A 15,577-nucleotide genomic window follows, 5' to 3' on the forward strand; every position below is an offset into this window, starting at 1 on the left:
TTTAATATCACAAATGATTCCTATAGGATTTTGATTTTTCAAAATGGTAGGTACCTACCTCTTGGAGAGCTTCTCAATATTAATGTCCACGACGTTGGATGCATGTGGTTTGGAAATGGCCCATTTGAGGTAGATCCAACTATTCTCAAGGATAATCTTTCGTTTTGTTTCATTAACCATACTACTTACGATAGGATAGGCCGCCTTGAGGAGTACTCTACTTACAAGAGATGGAGGTGTTTCCAACTCTTCTTTGGCAATCCCGTAGCTAACAGCTATGGTTCTTGGATTATTGTTCTCATTCTTTCATCTCTTTTGCATCCTCATTCTCCATATTCTTTGCTTTGGCTGTAACTTGCATAATAGATGAATCAAAAGTGCATTACCTTTGCATCATTAGTCCATGGCTTGAATACATTTTTCATCTCACTTACATCCCATATCAATGTATCCATCTAATTTTCCTCTTTGTGTGTGTGTGTGTGTGTGTGTGTGTGTGTGTGTGTGTGTGTGTGTGTGTGTGTGTGTGTGTGTGTGTGTGTGTGTGTGTGTGTGTGTGTGTGAGAGAGAGAGAGAGAGAGAGAGACAAAGTAGATGGAAGAAGGTGATCCCTAGGAGAAGATTTTACATGCAATGCAAATATGAGCTTTTTTTAAAACAATGGATTTGTAACATACACACAAGTAAATATGGTGTGTTCGATACATCTATGGTACGTAATTTGCATGACCTATATATGATTCAAGTCTAGCGTTTTGAGACAACACAAACAGATTCATGACTAGCGCAAAGAAGAATAATTTTCAAGCTAGGCTACTATTCTATCTCAAATGCTAGTGTATCCAAGATCGACGTTGAATAGGAGCACATTGAAAAGATGATGCACTCTTGGACATGGGAACTGAACCACAAAGTATGACAGCCAAAGATATGGAATATATGTAGTGACAACATATCAATCTTCATCAAGATAAGGGCGATGCATTGCGCAAGCATGCATGTATCTCACTCTATAACGGAGCCATAATTTTGATGTGAAAACATGTTAATGATCTAACCATGATAATGTTTCTTGATCTTACCATTTTCAGATTGCTAAAGGAGAAAATTATATCCAGTGGTAATGAAATGCCGCCCACTGGAGGAGACATCCATAAGCTTCTCATAGATCAATGGTCATGGATTACAACAGGATCCATGCATGTTGAAATGATTTGATCCTCTTCTGTAAAGAGTACGAGCACATGCAAGACTGCCCAAAATGCGGTGCCAAGCGGTACAAGGAGGATATTTTAGGCAAGATAATGTCTATACAGGTCCTCTAGTACTTCATTAAGAATGTGGTAAACTCTTTGTAGAAGACCATGGCCGGCAAGAAAGAGATCCAGGGGCAAAAGAGACAAATCGCAAGAACAAGATCGCATGCCATAACTCTATCCCAAAACAAAGACAAATATTAAATTTATGCTTCTATGTTCACCATGGATGCTTCAAAAGGTGCAACATGCCAAGAAGAGGGTTTGAAAGTTTAAACCTCCCATGGGTTGCATGCACGGGCTAAACATAGCATTTATAAAGAATGAAAACCTTAGCAGGACGAAGTAGCAGGATTGGCACAAGTTCTTGCAGTTTGCAATGCCAATCACCATGAAGGATTGCCTCCTAGATAGTATTAAGAATAACGTTTACATAATTAGCAAATCGGTTAGGTGGATATCATCACAAGAGATCCATAAGAATTCCATTGAAGAGGAACATCTTAATTCAATAGACTGTGTGCATGGTAGAGAAACAGTTTCCTACAAGTGATTTGATGAATCAGATGATTCTTCTAGTCCATGTCGTAGAGGAATTGGTGGTGGTTGACACTATTCATAGCAGGTACATGTCCATTTTATAGTGATTCATGAAGATTCTAAAGGGATTCCTTTGGGGTAAATGAGCAATTTTATATTGACTCATGACACTGGAATTACTAGGGGGTCAATTAATAATTATGTAACTATTATGTAGTGCAGTAGAAGGGATTATTTATTTTGATTTTTTCTCACATTTTCACTTATAGAAGGGTATGATAAAATAAAATTGTAGAAACAATTCATAGATTGAATAGGAAAAGGGTTTATTTTATCTGTCAAAAGTTTGCAAATAAGGAGTTTTAAAAATAGTCCTTGAATTCACGTGATACATAGTTACCCCCCAAGCACTGGAATGAGATGGATTGCTTGACAGATCATTATAGAGGTAGACTCAGAGTAGCTGACCAAGTTTAGATGATTAGATGACCAAATGGGAATGCTAAACTTTAGAATACTAGGCACTAGATTAAGACATCAGATGACTTGACATCAGACTTCATATGAACAAATGGATTGAACTAAAATAGACTTTAGATTATGAGACAACTAGGACTACATTCAATTACAAGTGGCTGATCTAGAATCTAGAATGATTATCCCAAACGTATGAATGCTACAAAGATCAATTCTCTCTTTTCGTGCAGCTCCGTTTCCATGATGGAAAAAAGAGCAGAAGGAGGTAGACTATGCCTAATTGAAAATCTGCACGATTATTGGGCTCGGTAACAAGCTAGGTTAATGCTAAACGTATGTCAAATGTGGATCTAAAAGGCCAAGTCCAAACGTATGTCAAATGTGGATTTAAAGGGCCAAGAACTGTCTTGATAATGCTAAAAGTGGAGATGTTTAAAACTCTCAAAATTGGAAGTTTATGGACTAGAACTACAGTACTTGAAGTGCCCTACAATCCTATCTTTACGGCTCGTCAATTGGAGCTATAATGAGGAAGATATGATAGTTTGAAGTTGGGATCAATTGCAAATCTGTACATGATTGGGCATCTACTAGGCAAGGATCATGGCTTAATTGAGTCTATGGTCTTGAAATGCTCATCATATGGATTATGTCGGTCCTTCCAGATCGGCAATTGGAGTTCAGGTTGCCAAGATATTGCTCGTTAAAGTTTCATAGGGGCCAATTTTGTACTAGATTGGTCGCCTTGATTGGTGTGGGCCATATGAGATTTTTGCATATGTGCCAAGATTTGTATGCAAAGTATGCGGTCAGTGTGCCATATGAGATCTTTGCATTCATGCCAGGATTTGTATGCAAAGTATGCGATGATTGAAGGCCATAGGAATTTACGGCTTGTCAATCGGAGTCCTTATTGGTGAAATATTACGAGTCAAAGTTTGTGCCAGTCATACATGATGCAGTGCCAGATGGATTTTCCCAAGTTTTGTCGCATCAATTAGCCGGCCTAGTGAAGTCAAAATGCAGTAAGCTCACGGAGGATTGAAGTTGGAAACTACATCTTTTATGGGGATTGTACGACTCAAAAATTGGAATGTGGAGCACCAATTGTAGAGGGTTGAAGTTGATGAAATAAAAAGGGAATTTTTTCAAGTTTTGAATGTATTTTGGAGGTATTAGTGAAGCCTTAAGAGGTTGGGGGCCATACAGTTACCACGTGGCATGATATTTGACCCACGTGGGGTTTGGGGGTCCAACAACCCGTGGTATTTATGCCAGAGAAGGAACTCCCATTAGACAACAAGATGGGTCTGGAAGCTCAAACTCTTAGGCTATGGTGGACAACTACATGGTATGTGAGTGGCGGTGTGTACGTGTATTGTGGTGGTTGTGAGTGGGTCCAACATCCCACTATCATTGGAGTCAATTGATGACATGGTAGTGCTCCAATGGGAATACTAGTCAAAAATGTCACATCTACTAGAGTAGTGTTACCATACACATGTCGTAGTGATGTGTGTGAACACACTAGGACCGCCAGGGTATTTTTTCCCACTTTAGCAAGTTTTTTCCACCGTGCATTGTATATACACCCATCACTCTAGGGCTATCTATCTTTCCATTGCACACTAAGTAAAACACTCTCTGTTGTGTGCCTTGAGCTTCCTTCGTCTTCTCCACTCTGTGTGTGTTTTCCTGCAACTCTAATTCCAACAATTGGTATAAGAGCAGGCATCCTCTCGAGCTTAGTCGCCAGCAGCTCCAACACACTCCTGCTCACTTTCTCCGATTTCAGTGAGCTTTGGCAAGCGTTCGGAGGTCGCAAAAATTTTGATTTCTGATTCGGGCTCATTTTGGCCTCCATTTCCACTACGAAAAGTAGTGCACATGCTATTTTGTCATTTTGTGCAAAATTTCTATCAGTGCCATTTTTTGCATAATAGGTCCCTTACAGTCTTCTACGGTTTTGTGTTATATAGCACATGTTGTTCTCGCTTTCTTTCTCCTCTTTTCGAGAAGTTTTCACATCAGGTGCAACATTTACCATGGATGACAACAACACAAATGTGTTCAAGATGTTTGCTGTTGAGGACAGATTGGATGGGGACAATTACCCTATGTGGGATTACATGATGCAGCATGTTCTTGTTTCAAAGGGCGTCTAGAATATTGTGTAGGGAATTGATGTATGTCCTGGTTCTAAGGATGTAGGCGACGTTGAGGATGTTGCAGGTCTTGCTGCAAGGATTGCTGCTATTAGAGTTGTTTTGCCTACGGTAGAACAAGCTTGTTGGGATGTAAAGGATGCCTGGGCTCACGTGTTGATTGTGTTGTTTGTGAAGTGCATCTTTACTCCTCCCACTCATTACGAAATCTGCAAAACAGGCTTGGGATATTATGGTTGGTCTTTATGCAAGCTGCAATGAGGCAAAAATTACATTGTTCCGTAAAGAGTTGGAGTTGAAGATTACGCATGAGGAAGATGATATGGACACTTTTCTTGCTGGTGTCAAGGATATCAATGAGCAAATTATTTCTGCAGGTGAAGTCATTTCAAACAGTTCCCTTGTGCAGACTATTCTTCATGCCTTGCGAGACTCTTACCAGACTTTTGCTAGTACTTGGAGACTCATGGCCCAAGGAAATTGTGAAGTTGTCAAGTTTGATGCAATGTGCACATTGCTATTGCAAGAGTCACTTTCCAGAAAAAAGAGGACTAGACAGCATGCAGTTGAACATGCTTTTATTGCTGCTCAAAGAAAGGGTGGTAACAGCAATGCAACCACTTGTTATGGTTCTTCTGCTAGTGGAAAATCCCCTATTCCTAATGCTTCTGCTGGCGGCAATTTGTCTAAAAATTTTGATGATAAGGGCAAAAAGAAGATGCGTTGCCATTATTGTAAAGCTAATGATCACTTGATCAAGTAGTGTCTTAAGTTGAAGGCCAAAGAGGGTGGTTCCACTGCAAATGTTGGTTCCACTACAAATGCAAGTATTGTTGAGTCTTCTGTGAAAGGAGACTGTGATGCTGATGTTGATGCAGAGTGGGGTTTTAGTGCAAAGTGTACCTATAATCCTGTTGTCCATGATGCATGCATGTCATTTGCTACAAATTCACATTTCTGGTATTTTGACAGTGGTGCTACAAAGCACATTACCTCACATCGTGATTTTTTCACCTCTCTTGAGTGTGTCCCTCGTGGGAATTATGTTACTTGTGCCAACAATGCCTCTTATCGATCCGATTCGAGGAATTGGAAAGATTGTGCTTATTATTGGAAATGGCAGTTCTTTCACACTTGTTGATGCACTTTATTTACCTGAGATCAAGAAGAATCTTTTGTGTGTATCTGTACTTGCTAGACTTGGCCTTGTAGTCAAATTTGTGGATGACAAATGTACAGTAGATGATCTCAATTTTGGTGATGAAATTGTTGCATCTGGCATTTTATGTCGTGGGCTGTATAAGCTCACTTTGTATGACAAGTGTGGGAAGAATTTTGCAAATGCACATTTGGATTCAAAGGCTATTTCAGATGCAAAACTTTGGCATGCACATTTTGGTCATCTGAATTTTGCCAGTTTGCTGCGTTTGCAAAAATCTGATATGGTTGCTTCTTTGCCGCCCCTTGAAGCACCTGTCAAACACTTTTGTGAAGGCTGTATTTTGGGTAAGATGCAAAGTTCTAAGTTTCCAAAGGATGGTTCAGTTAGGGCCACATACAGGTTGTAGCTTGTGCATAGTGATGTTTGTGGGCCCATGCAAACTCCTTCCTTGGGCAATTACCTTTACTTCATGACTTTCATTGATGATTACTCAGGTATGCATGGGTGTTACGGCTTAAAGCAAAGTCCAAAGTATTTATGTGCTTCAAACAATTTTTGGCTATGGCTGAAAATATCTCAAAATGTACTATGGCCACTCTCCATTCCAATCGAGGGGGGAGTATATGTCTCATGAATTTAATGCATTTTTGGCTAGTCGTGGGATAAAACACCAATGTAAAGTGCCTTATATGCCTCAACAAAATGGTGTTGCTGAGAGGAAAAACATGCCACTTACAAAACTGGCCGATGTATGGTCAAAAGACAAGCTTTGCCGCAAATGTTTTTGGCTTGAGGCCATCATGTGTGCCACTTATGTACTAAATAAGTGTCCTATGAAAGCTTTGTAGTCTATTACTCCATATGAAGCATGGCATGATAGAAAGTCTTCTATTGAGCACATGTGTGTTTTTGGTTGTTTAGCATATGCTTTGGTGCCACAAACGCAGCGCAGATGATAAGGCTGTCAAATGTTTTTTTTTTGTTAAAGTGCTAAAAGCAAAGGTTACAGGCTATATCATCCACAAACAAAGAGGATTCTGGTTTCATGGGACATTGTGTTTGTGGAGATTTTGTTCAGCCCTTGCTGTCATGTACTAAAGACAGTAATGTAAGCTCACAGGACATTTATGACACTTTGTCGCCTCTTTTTAGTGGTGGAAGTACGAATGTAAATTCCAATGAGGAAAATGTACAGCCTATGGGGGTTCTACAAATATTACAGATCAGCCTATTACTGATGTAGATGTATATGATGTACTTGATGAGGAAAGGGCTGAAAATGAGCAGGCTAGAGGTATGCCAAAATGGTTGGTGCATACATTGTGTGACAATAAATTAGATGCACCTTTGTCTAGTCGCACTCATTCACGCTCTCGCCATGCATCTTATGCATGAGATTGTTATGCTTTGGTTGTGTCTACAATACAGGATGTTGAGGAACCTCTGTCTTTTGATGAAGCACAGAATTCAAAAAATTGGATGGCTACCATGCAAAAAGAATATAATGCACTTATAGAAAATTACACATGGAATTTATGTGATTTGCCTTCTGGAAAAAAGGCCATTGGTACAAAGTGGGTTTACAAGTTGAACCGGATGGTGAGATTGATCTCTATAAGGCTCGACTTGCAAAGGGTTATGCACAACCAAAAGGCATAGATTATGAAGAGACTTTTGCTCCCACTTGTCGTATGACTACTGTGCATTTTCTATGTGCATTGGAAGCTCATTTTGGTTGAGATGTACATCAATTATACATTGTTACTGCTTTCTTGAATGGTGATATATTTGAGTAAGTTTATGTAATGTAGCCTCGCGGTTTTGTCAGAAAGGACAAGAGGACAAAGTGTGCAGATGTAAGAAGGCTTTGTATGGGCTAAAGCAATCTCCTCGTGCATGGTATGAGAAAGCTGACATACATGTAATTAACAATCCAACAAAAAGCACATTGTATGTCAAGCGTGAGGGTGATGTACTGTTAGCAGCAAGGTAACACGGATACCATTTTTCGGAGTTCTCTTTGTAAAACACTTATTATTTTGATAAATCAGGAATATTGTAACTCCTATTTTCTCGGATAAACTCTATAATTAATTAGCCAGGGCTACAAGCTTCCAGATTGTATCAACGTGTCATTATCTAGCTTTGGTAGAACTCCATATTATTAGTTTTGACCACCCAAAAACCTTGGCTAAGGTATAAAAGCCAATTTTTGTAAGTTCTTTATAAGTTTTTGGATAAGAAATACACAGCGTAAGCTAACGGCGCTCACTCCTCTCCTTCTCGCACTTCCTACTCCCTCCCCGGTTGTCACATTGCATTCGCGTTTGTTGCATTGCAACTGCAGGTAAGAGCTCTATGCATTCACGTAAGCAGTATTTCGTAGCTTTTGGAATCACCAACCCACGGCCTAATTTCATCATAACTAGGAATTTACACTTCAAAAGCAAAAACTAAGCATAGGCGGAGTATCGGGCCATCATTGCTAAGCATTTAGATGCATTCTAGGTCGAAAACTACTAGGTCAAAAATCCACTGTTGTTAATAATCACGATTTTGAAACTTGACCTAAAGTGGGGTTTGAAACCATAAGCATGTGTGCTTAGGTTTTATAAACATGTCCTAGAAGTTTCGTTATGTTTGGATGTCATCTGATGTTGTAACGGATGTGCTTTGTTTGTCGATGAGAGATTGGCTGTTGGTGATTTTAGTCACTTGAGTGTAGCTTGAGTTAGATGCAAGTTGTTAGTTCTTTTCCGAGAGATTGACAACCTCTTGTAGCCTCTATGCACTAGTTGAGTCAGCTTCGTCCCATGGATTGACAAATTAATCGTGGTTCTCGCTAATACTGCAATAAGATAGGATGGTGAGGTTAGACATGCGTCCCACATTTGGCGTCGCTGTCGGGATTGAATAGACCTAAACTAGGGAGAAGATGAGCGTCTTGTGAAGTTATCCCTTTAACTTCCTCTAGGTTTGCATAGAGTTTAAAAATTTCTTTTAAAAACTGCATAGCTTAAGATTGTCGTCTTTTGCTGTGTAGAGGTAGCTTGGAAGTAATCGTACGTGCTGAGTGCCTTTAGGATTGTAGGATTGTAGAAATAGATTAGGATTTTGAGAATGATTGGTAGACGAGACAAGTCTTAAGATCAGTGCTCAGAAAAACATAAAAGACAAGAAAACGAGTGTTTGTGGACACTTTCCACAATCCCATTGCATGAGAATCTACGAGTAGGGTAAGTAGAATCCGAGGTGGATTTCAGAACATTGCTCTCTCTGAAAGAATCAAGTGTGAGTTGTTATTGGAAGTTGTAGAATTCAGGTCTACGGCTAGAAATAGCTCGAAAAGACTCGAAACCACTCAATCCGACTTGGAGAGTAAGCTTAAAAGTTGTCTGAACCAGTTGGTAAGCTCAAAGACACTTCGAGGTAAAAAATTCAAGAGTTGGCCAAAACTCAGATTATTTACTAATTCTTGACATTTTAGGCGAAATTAAGTTTTGACTTGAGTCATAGGCTTAAAATAGCTCATGTAAAGACTGTCTTTGAAAAATTTGTAAAAAAATGTTTATTTCAAGCCTAAAGTTAGTAATCACGATTATTAACTTTCTGCTCTAAATTGATCAAGGTTCATATCATTGACTCATTGCATTGTACAAACAATTTTTGTAAAGGCCGAAGAGATTTGGATCACCAAACTGGCAAAAAACTGGGTAAAAACTAAAGTTTGTACTGACTTTTTGAATCTTGATTGTAAATTGGGGAAAAATTTGTCCAAACTTGTTGAAATTTGACTTATAGGCTTATATTGATGTGATAATATGTGTACATGCTCAGTTGAACAAAAAGAGGCAAAAAGTTATCAGTTGTAAATAATCGCGATTATTTACATCTGTCCCATTTTTCAACTTTTTTGACCAAGCCAGCATACCACTAATTTTACCATGTTGTAATAAGCCCACAAACCAAATTTGGTAAGATTTGGATCATTGGATTGAAAATTGTGACCAAATTTGCAAAGTTAGTCTGCGGACAAATAATTGATGACCATTTGACCAAAAATTGTCCAAACTTAATGAAATTTGGCTAGTGACCTTAACTTGAGGTGCTTAACAGATCTTTCTCAAGTTGGGGCAAAAAGTTACAAAATTTTAGCTGGAGTAAATAATTGCGATTATTTACATCTGCTTCAAAACTTGAGAAATTTGCACATTTGAGTATACTACAAGGTCAAGCATATCAAGTAGACCCCACAAATAAATTTTGGTGAAATTTGGATCACAAAACTGAGACTTAAGCCAGATTCTTAAAATCAGAGTGTACGAACACAAAACAGTTGATAAACTTGATCAGATTTTGTCCAAACTTGTTGAAACTTATCCAAGGACTTTAACAAGTTGTATACTTGCCAAACCAATCAAAAAAGTGCAAAAAACTGACAAAAGTAAATAATCACGATTATTTACTATTGCTATCTAGAGATATCAATTTTGACTTTTGAACTTATACAGTGTTAGACCAACATAATATAAAGCCACCGGGCAATTTTGGGTTCAATCGGATCAAAACTAGTACATGTTCACTCAGTTTCCAAGTTGCTGATTAACCCTTTGAATGTTTGCTAAAGTCGAATTTGAAAGTCAAATTTTGACTCCCATAGCTCGATTTGAAGTGATACACAGAGACCAATCACAAGAGTTAGCAAAAACTCTACTGTCTTTATAGAGGAATAGCTAACTTAATCAAATTTGTACAGGAATCAGGTTGCAGACAAGGAATCAGTGGCTTGACAAAAAGTTACAATCGAATCAAGTGGAAATTGATGACAAGTCAATCTAAAGGTGAGTACTCTATCCAGGGCTTCATAAGTCTATATGAACCTTAGATTTGGTCGTGTACTAGGAAATCAGGGCATACTCAGAGAAACCTCCACTAGAGTATCCACCGAAGAAAGCGTAAATCGAGGCAATTCCTTGCACACAATTCTCGAAGAAGTCTCAGACACTTTTTCAGACTCAACATCTAAAATGTCTTTTTACTCGACTCACTCGAAACTTGGAACGACAATGCGCTATAAGCATATACTCTCTTTTTCCAAGACTAACCGTCATGAATCCTAGGTTTACTTGGACCCTAACGAGGAGTATGCTAATCGCATTGATGACCATGGTATTGAGTTCGAAGAAGAGGTCAGGGCAAACAAACAAGGAAAAATATACATGGACAGAAACGGAACTCAGTATGTACAAGCCGCAAACCCTGATGTGGTAGACAAATGGGGGTTAGAAGTAAACACCATAATCCCGGATATTTCAGCAAAAGAAGGACCACCAACATTAGATCTCGAGGGATACGATCAAGTAGATTTGAAGCCTTTGAAACAGCTCAGTGCTGACAATCCTAGGATTGGAGTCTATTGTTGGGAAGATAGAAACATAAAAGATCTTCTATGGACTTCGCATGCCAAATCAGGACAACTAACGGCCATGAAGATCATCTATATCTTCAAGATCAAAGATAAGGGATCAGTGGACCTACCAACCTATCTGTTTAGAGATTGTTATAACAACAACTTTGTTATGATGACTCCTGAGGAGGTAGAACAAACCAAATACCATTGGTATTCCATACGAGATTGGATATTGGGACAAGGACCAGAGACCATTCCAAGATATGAACACCGTGAGAGATCATCTGAGAATAATGTAAAGAAACCAGAAACCACCTCATCACGTAGAAAATCGGGTGACACTAAGGCCAGTCAAAGGCTACATGAATCACTATTTCCAACAGACTAGTTTGAAGGACTCGGAACAGGACCAACTACTAGGAGACCAGAAGTTGAACCAAACAGACGCATCAGACCAGCTGATTTTCAAAAATGGATTAGAAAATACAATGGATGAGGGGATCCATACGACCACTTAGCAAGCTTTAAGCAAGTGCTAAGAGCAAAACGTATATTCGATTTCCATACTCAATTCGAGGGGTTTGGAATGACATTAGAAGGAAAAGCATTGACATGGTTCCAAAACATTCCACCAAGGTCAATCATGGACTTGAACACATTAGCTCAAGGATTTGTAGCTGCTTGTTTCAAAATGGGGATCAAACATAATACGGTAGCTCAAATCTACAGCTTTAAACAGAAACATGATGAGTCTGCTAGGGATTGTGCAACTCAAATTAAACAATACATTTACAGATGCCCAAGGCTAGAGATACCTACAGAAGAACGACTTGTATCCTTGTTTCTAAAGGGATTGCTAAACAAAGAACTTCATGCTATACTCTATAGTAAAAAGCATACAATCCTAGAAGAGTGTGTGTCAGATGCTATTGATTTAGGAGACAATTGTGATATTTTCAACAAAGAATATGTCCCTAAGGATAACCAAATCAAGAAAACAACATCTACTAAACCAACACAAGTGGGAACAACTGCTGATGCAGCACCACTCTCAGTCATAGAAGATATGCTTCAAAGGATGAACGACATGATGAACAACATGCAAAAAGCACCTATGAGGGGACCAGGACAAGGGATACCTCAACGGGGACAACCAGTTAGGCCACAAAAATGGTGTGCAATTGAGGGTAAATGGACCAACCATGATACCCACGAGTGCTACTTCAGACCAAAGTATGATGGGAATGTTCAGTACGTGCCCATGAGGCCACAAAGATAACCCATGTACAGATATCAACCTAATATGGCCCAAGCTCAAAGGCCACCAATGGGCATGGAAAGACCTCAACGTGTGTTGGGACAACAACCTCTGTATCCAGGACATAATGCAGTGCATGTAAAGTATATGCACTTTGAAGAAGTCATAGATGAACAAGCATTAGTGCCTGTTACACTCTATGCGGAGCCTGGTCCATCTACAGTAATGGTAGAGGGAGATTGGTATAATTCACATCCACCACCAATGGAAGAAACCGTGAATTATGCTCCACTAGAGCTCGCACCAATGTATTATGTAGCTAATCAAGGTGTCATACCTCCCATGGTAAGACCCACGATTAAGCCAAGAACAGGAAATTGTCATAACTATGGTGCAGATGATCACTGGAAAAATGAATGTCCATAGCCTAACAGAAACCTCAAACTAGTTGAAGCCTATTGCATACAATGTTACAAAAAGGGAGGACACTCTCTGAAAGATTGTTCTAAAAATCCTTTAAACAAGGGTAAAACAGTAGTAAGCGTAGTCCAAGTGATACCTAGTAGCTCATCAGAGAGTGAACCGATTGTTCCAATCAAGGTAATCACTAGAGCCCAAGCCAAGAAAAAGAAACACATCTCCTTTGATGATTCAGAAAATACGAAAGTTTCCTCTCAAAGAATCAAAAGGAGCAGAAGCAAAAGATATGAGATGAGAAAACAAAAACAACGGGTTGAAATCGAGGAGAAAGCAAAAAAAGGTATTCCAGGAAAAGTTGAAAGAAACTGAAAGTGAAATCAAGGAAACAACCGTGAAATCTGGAGGATCCATTCTGGTTGATAAAATTTTTGAGCCTATTAATGCCACCTTGGAAGCCTACCAAGCAGGACTTAAAGCAGGCCAGAACATGGACAACAAATGGAAAAACTATCCTTCTCCAGACATGGAAGCAGCTAAGCTGAAAGCTTATCAAAATTTGGTAAGAATCACGCAAGAAATGCTGGAAAAACAAAAACCCAAGTTTGAAAGTATTGCAAAACCTAAGGAGCTTGTGGTAAGAGACACTAAAGAAAAATCCAATGTGGTGGCAGAACCCCACCTTGAAACAAAACAACCAAAACTTATAGTGCCTGACAACGAGGATGTCTTAGACGGAATTCCATTCGTAGAGGAAGACTGGCCAGGACACTTATGGGAAAAGGTTAGAGAAATCAATGATGGGAGCCTAACTCTAAAATCAGCTCCTATAGAGGAAGTCTGGTTGGATAACCTACCTTCTGATGTGAACATGGATGTACAATCCTTGTATGGGGATTGCGGATTTGAAGCTTTAGTAATGTTGAAACCATTGACCTTGAAAACATTACCTTCTTACTTGGGTGATAATGAAGATGAAGTCATAGTGTGTAAGACCACTCAAGTAAAAAGAGTTGAAACCATTGACCTTGAAAACATTACTTGGGTGATAATGAAGATGAATCCATAGTGTGTAAGACCACTCAAGTAAAAAGAGTTGAACAGACCCTAGAAGTAGACAACATTCATTTAATCATGTCTACATCCATCCAATGCACTCTTACCTTGGGAGAACTGTTAAAACTCAGACCATATTTATAGAATGATCTACAGAAAACCCAAGAGAAGGTGGGGATAACGGGGTTAATCTCGAAAATTTTGGGAAATTTGAAATATGAAATGGACAACAAAGAGATTCGATCAGTTCCCATGAACAAAGTCAGAGAATATTACGAAGGGGAAGAAGGAAACACCACCCTCCCAGTGAAATATAATGACATTGAAACCATGGCGATACTGGATAGTGGAGCAGGTACAGCCATAGCCACTAAAGCAGTATGGGAATCCTGGGGATAGCCAACCATTAGACAAACTCGAATGAAACTCATTGAGAGACCATTAAGGCTGCTTGAAAAGGTGATAGTCAATTCCTATGGGATTGAATATCAACACACTTTTGCCATAGTAGACTTTGGAAAAAAACTCAACTATGAAATCATATTGGAAAGACCTTTCATGCGACATGTACAACTTATCCAAGATTGGGGAAACAATTATCTGTACTTGAAGCAAGTGGGATCTATAACAAGAGTAAATCTAAAAGATCACACGTATAGAGATGTCTTAAAAACACCAATACAAGAGTTTGATTCAGTCTCTTCGGCCGAAACTAAGCTTCCATCATGGTTAAACAAAGACACTCCTATTTGGATGCGTGGAGCTTCAGAAAATGGAAGCTTAAGACGAGAAGAATGTATCCTAGAAAGGGACTGCACAGACGAAGCCTACGTACCTGAACCCTTTCCAGAGCATTTGTTTGAGCCATTCGAATGGACTCAAATTTTAGCGACCATGGATTTATGTGTGAATACGTCTATGCCTACTCAATTTTGCAATGAGGATGGCTATGACATAATTTCGATCCAAATGATTTCAATCCTCAACATTGAAAACAAAGATGAGGAACCCAAGGACTTAATGAAAGCTCAACAAGTCTTTTCAGACCTCTATTACGATGCAATTGATGAGTTAGATGAACACTCAGCTACCACAGAAGGTTCGAGGTCAAAAAAAGAACATATGAGAGCTAAGCTACTCTTAAAAGGAGGGGAGGAAAAGTTTTTTGACTTTCCAAACCAGAAATCAAGAAGACAAAAATGTTATATACGAAAAAGAGACACCAAAATTGTGAAAACACGACCTATGCCATCAGTCTCCAGTAGAACACAATTCTTGATGCAGATAGATGCAAATGATTATGTCAAGGACAAAATCACTGGCAGATATCCTTCAAACAAAAATTCAGATATGTCTCAAACATCGAGAAAAACAAGGAAGGGTACTCAAGCAAACCCACAAGATAAAAAACCACTCATGACCCGAGTCGAGTGAAAAAAGAAATATCAACAGTTGAAAAAAACTCTACAGGAGATATATATGACCGAAATGGAAACCACGGAAGAGGATGGTAAGAATGTAATAAGTGTTCCATCCCATTACAAAAAGTATACTCTCCAAGATAAAAAATTATAGTCAAACAACTTGTTAGGGAACTACGTAAACAAGGCGAGTCATAGGAAGGGCCTGAAAACGCTAAAAGGATAGACTTGGTTGAACCAGGAGGAGAGCCTAGACCTGCTTACATTGCGAATGACCTAACGGAAGAAGAAGAAGAGCTTTTGCTAAGCTTGTTAAAGGAATACCGAGATATCTTCGCTAGGTCTTACAAGGATCTCAACGGTGTTGATCCAAAAATCTATCAACATACCATACCCATGAGAGATGATGTGAAAC

Source organism: Adiantum capillus-veneris, chromosome 25 (assembly GCF_014529385.1).
Source record: "Adiantum capillus-veneris isolate H3 chromosome 25, ASM1452938v2, whole genome shotgun sequence".
Taxonomy (NCBI): domain Eukaryota; kingdom Viridiplantae; phylum Streptophyta; class Polypodiopsida; order Polypodiales; family Pteridaceae; genus Adiantum; species Adiantum capillus-veneris.